This window comes from Chrysochloris asiatica, unplaced genomic scaffold (genome assembly GCF_000296735.1).
Source record: "Chrysochloris asiatica unplaced genomic scaffold, ChrAsi1.0 scaffold00190, whole genome shotgun sequence".
Taxonomy (NCBI): domain Eukaryota; kingdom Metazoa; phylum Chordata; class Mammalia; order Afrosoricida; family Chrysochloridae; genus Chrysochloris; species Chrysochloris asiatica.
This window is the reverse complement of record NW_006408708.1, coordinates 3,114,988-3,120,647: the sequence shown is the minus strand read 5'-3', so window position 1 is coordinate 3,120,647 and position 5,660 is coordinate 3,114,988.

The following is a 5,660-nucleotide window of genomic DNA, read 5'->3' as shown; positions in this document are numbered from 1 at the left end:
CAACCACAAGAAGTTCTTCTAGTCCGGACAGTCTCTTATCAGCCAGGCCCAGAGACAGGTTTCTCTCTGTCCAGACAATGTTACATGGCTCTTTTAGGGATGCGGATAAATGCCCACAGGTGCACCACTCCACCCTGAGTCTCAGCCTGAAGCACTCAGCTCTAGTTCTGTAGGTCAGCAAGCGTAGCTTGCAGAAGACTGAACTATATGGGATGAGAGGCACCTCATAATACTTGTGTTGAGTTCTCTGGGGCAACACCAAGACAGTGAAGAGCTGCCCACACCCTACAAGCTGTCTCCACAATCTTTTCTGGAGCTTGTGGTGACAGTACTATTCTCTAGCCCTATGAGGAGAGGCCACCCCCAGTCTATTATCCCATTACAGAGCCCTCATTCCCTGATAGTTCCAATGTCGAAAATCTTTTATTGAGATTAAATTGAAAAAGCAAGAGACTAAAATGTGCCAAGGGGCACACACACAAAGTTCACATACAGAGTCATTTCTCAGAATGCAACATGGCCCCAGGAGTTCTTAATCAGAGAAGATCCCAACTTTTTTTAAACCTCACAACCTTTTTAAGGCGCTGAAAACACCAAAAGTCTGGTTACCCTCCTCTCCCAGAATAACGGCTGGCTCACCCTACACTTAAGTGACTAAGCAAGGCCATTTAAGTGACCCTTCCCAGAACAAGAAAAATCTTTTCAAAGTGACCCTGTCCACCAAGACAATGAAGTCTATTCATACCAGACTTACATAAGTGAGGAGACCACTTAAGTGATTCTTACCCAATCTGCTTCACTGCACTTTCTGCCCCTGGTTATTGTACATTGAAACAGCCACAAACTCCTGGCTTAGAAAAAAGGAAAGGAAGCAAGGTTTTATAATAGGGTATGTTATACAAGTAATTCTACAAATGCCAATAGGAGGGATAAGTCAAGTGTGTTGATCCCATGAATGATAAACCATGTCTTCTGATTGAATGGGTGGCATCCTGCTCCTGAAATCATACAATATTTAATAGGTGGCTTCGTAGACACCAAAGACAATTGTCAGGAAAACTTTTCATGATGGAAATTTTTTTGAGCTGTGGCTGGTAGCAAGGGATTTTTTCTGGGCAGAGATTGCATTCCATTATCACAGCAATAATTAGGCACAAAAATGTCATTTCTGTGCCATTCAGACTAAAAATGTCTGAATGTCAATATAAATAGACATCAGGATGTGATACAAGGGAATGAAAATACCACTGAGTTTGTGGGTGTTTGTTGGCAAAATAAAGACATTAAACAAGCACATATGTTATTTCAGGATGCCACAGACTGCAACAAAATCAAAGCACAAGTCCAGGAGGGCATGTGTTCTCTTTAACGGGTATGTGGAAAACCAGGGTATTTTCTAAGCTAGCCAACCCAACAGTCACTCACTGAGAACACCTGATCCATAACAGTACAGGTGCAGTCACAATTTTTCTTGAGGGACAGGTGTGAGGAGGAAAATATATGTTCCCGGGTAAGGAGGAGGTAAATGGAACTGATGCTTATCACAGACCACCTGTTGAAAGAGACATTACAGTCCATCCTGGTTAAGAGTTTGGCTGCTAAGCAGAAGGTTGGCAGTTCAAATCCACCCAGCAACTTTACAAGAGAAAAGCCTGGTGATCTTCTTCAATAAAGATTGTTGTTGTTAAGTGTCATCAAGTAGGTTCCAACTCACTGCGACCCTGTGTAGGGTTTCCGAGGAACAGCTGATGAGTTTGAACCACCTACCTTACAGTTCAAACCAACCTTGCGGTCCAGTGCTTATCCTACAGCGCTGCACAGATTACAACCTAGAAAACCCTGTGGGGCAGCTCTTCTCCTTCACATGGGATTTCTGTGAGTTGAAATTGACTCCACGACATCTAATAATAACAATGTGGGGCTGTGGTTAAGTGTTGTGGAGTTGGTTCTGACTCATAGCAACCCTGTATGGGGTTTCAGAGGAGTGGCTGGTGAGTTTGAACTGTCAACCTTGCAGTTCAAACCGACCTTGCAGTCCAGTGCTTATCCTAGAGCGTTGCAACAGTCATTCATCGTAAGTGTAAAGTTTCAACCTAAAGTGAGTTATGAAATCCATTGTTGTTGTTAAGTACTGTCAAGTCGATTCTAACTCATAGCGACCCTGTTTTCAAGGAGCCGTTGATGGGTTTGAACTGCCGACCTTGTGTTTCACAGTCCAGTACTGATCCTACAGTGCCACTCCATACCTTCTCACTTTGTGACCTTTGAAAGAAATTTAAAATGAAGGCATTTTTTAATAGAATATAAAAATAACCTTGTCTTTTTTCAATGCTTCCAAGAAGCATTCTACCTGCATTTCTTCCAAGACAGATTTGTTTGTGCTTCCAGTAGTCTACAATACTTTCAGTACTCTTCACCAATGCCATAACACAAATGCATCGAACATGAGGTGATTGAAATTACCATGGCTTGGGTCAAGTGCCCCTTATTCCTCAAACTGACGTCTTTGTTCTTTAACACTTTAAGGAAGTCTTTTGCAGCAGATTTGTCTAAAACAATACATCGTTGGATTTCTTGACTGCTGCTTCCATGAGCATTGACTATGGACCCAAACAAAGGGAAGTTTTTGACAAGTTCAATCTTTTCTTCACTTATCATCATGTTATTTGTTGGTCCAATTGTAAGGATTTTTGTTTTCTTTATATTGAAGTGCAATCCCTATGGAAGGCTATAGTCTTTGATCTTCATTGTCTTCACTTCCAGTAAGCAAGGTTGGGTCATCTGCATATCGTGACTTGTTAATGACTCTCCCTCCAATCCTGATGCCATATTCTTCTTCATGTAATCCAGCTTCTTGGATTATTAACTGAGCATAGAGATTGAATAAGTATGGTGAAAGGATACAACCATGGTGCACACATTTCCTGGTTTTAAACCATTCAATGTCCTCTTGTTCTGTTCTATTCAAATTCCCATGCTATTCCTATAGTTCTCCGTGGTTCACTTTTCAGAAGTAGTCTTTTCTTGTCTCCTTTCTAGTCTGTCTTAGTCAGGAAGCTCCTCTGAAACCTGTTCACTACAGCTAACCCTGATGGCATATGAAATTTGGGTGGCATAGCTTATAGCTTCCAGCATCATAGCAACCAATAAGCTACCACAGTTCACAGTACAACAAACTGACAGATGAGTGGTAGAAATAGATAGAGATATATCACAATATTTATAGGTCAATGCACTAAGCTTTCTTTAGTCAATAACCTACTAAAAACTCAGCTTTTGTATATCAGAAACATACATATTGGAGGAATCCATATATTTCCACATTCCTTAAGAGATAAGAAAGTATTGTTTTAAAAGACCTCAGAGAAATCAATCTAATACTTTCTTGTGCCCGATGTTCAAAGTATCAGAGAAGATTTTTTGATGTCTGAAAAATTTTGCTATTGACTAATAAAAGTAGACTGTCATGTAGCTCAATATCTAATTGTGGATTTCTCTCTCTTAAGAAGCTGTTGGTCTTAAGTTATATTTTTACTTGCCCATTTTCCCCCAACTTTAGGGTTGTGAAACTATATTCAAATTATGGCTACTATCCTGGAAGTTACCTTTTGAAATAAATTACCTGCTGGCATAACTGCTAATAAGAAAATACAAGCCAAAATGCTAGCCTTTTTATTACACCAAAAATGCAACCTTAATTATATAAGAATGAGTAACCGTCCTTTGGCTGACTCACCCTCTGGCTGAGATTGGTGAGGCATTATGCTCCTTCCACAAGCTGTAATTTACAAAACTGTAAACTTCACTTCCCTCCATTTCTTCCTCTTTCTCCCACCCCATCAACCACCACAGTTTTTAAATAGAGAGGCTATCCTTTTTGGTCATAGTTCACAGCTAGTTATAGCAACATTCTCTTGATACTCAGCCAGACTTTGATGATTTTTTTTAAAGTTACCAGTTAAGAATACCATAAGTTAAGAATAAAATTTCTCCACCAGATCAGTGTAAAATTCTGCTTTTCCCCTTCCCATAAGTACTAAAATACAGTCAAAAAGTCCCTTATTTCCCAACCTCACAAGTCTATATTTTGCTTCAAGCTGTTATTTTTCCTAATGTAGTTAGTACAAAACCTATATCCACTTACCATGCATTTTTCTGAATACTTATTCTATGGTGGGTATTGTATTGTTCTTCTTGTTGGTGCATAGTGACTCTATGCACAACAAAATGAAACACTGCCCAGTCCTGAACCATTCTCATAATTGTTCTTACACCATTGCTGTTCTCACTGTGTTAATCCATCTAGTTGGGGGTCTTTCTCTTTTCCTATGACCCTCCATCTTATCAAGCATGATATCATTCTCCAGGGACTGGTCCTTCTTGATAACATGTCAGATGTATAAGAGATGAACTCTCACCATCGTGACTGCAAAGGAGATTTCTGGTTGTACTTCATAAACTATAGATTTGTTTGTTCTTCTGGCAAGTTCATGGTACTTTTAATATTCTTCTCCAACATTATAACTAAAATGCATCCATTCTTCTATGGTCTCCCTTACTCATTGTGCAACTTTCACATACATGTATTGTTAAGTGTCATCGAGTTGGTTCTAACTCATAGTGACTCTGTGTAGGGTTTCTGAAACTATAAATCATTGTGGGGACAGAATGAGGCTATGGAAAATACCATGGATGGCTTTGGTCCTCAAACTGACATATCTGCTCTTGAACACTTTAAAGAGATCTTGTGCAACAGATTTGCCTAATGCAGTAAGGCATTTGATTTCTTGACTGCTGCTTCAATGAATGTTGATAGTGGATTCAAGCAAAATGAAGTCTTTGACAACTTCAGTCTTTTATCCATTATCCAGTGGTGAGGATTTTGTTTCTTTTACATTGAGGTGCAGCCCATACTGAAGGTGTGGTCTTTAATCCTCATCAGTAACTATTTTTAAATCTCTTCACTTTCAGCAAACAAGGTTGTATCATCAGTGTACTCTAGGTTATTAATGAGTCTTCTTCCAATCCTGATGTCACATTCTTCCTTGTATAATCCAGATCCTTAGATTATTTGATCAGCAAACAGATTGAATAAGAGTGGTGAAAGGATACAACCCTGACACACATGTTTCCTAATTTTAAACCTTTCAGTATCCCCTTGTTCTGTTTGAATGACTACTTCTTGGTCTATATACAGATTCCTCATGTATACAACTAAGTGTTATAGAATATCCATTCTTTGCAATGTTTTTCATAGCTTGTCATGATCCACAGTCAAAAGTCCTTACGTACGGGTATACCCTTTGGGTGGTTGATGATGCGTGGAGGGGATTGTAACTGTGGCAATGAAATGATATATGATAGACTGAATGTAATGTTCTCCCATGTAAACTATCACATAATTCACAATAAAACATTTATATATAAAAAAGTCCTTGTATAAAGGCAGACTTGCAGAATGTGTTCTTTGGTAGTGTAAATTATTATATATACCCAAGTGTTAAAAAAAAAAAAAAGAGCTAAAATGAATAGAGAGAAATACTGTTAACTGGTGGTATATGGAGAGGATTGTAATCATTGTAATGAAACAAAGTGTATGATTTGTTGAATGTAAAACTGATGATCTGCCCTGTAAACTTTCACTCAATCCACAATAAAAA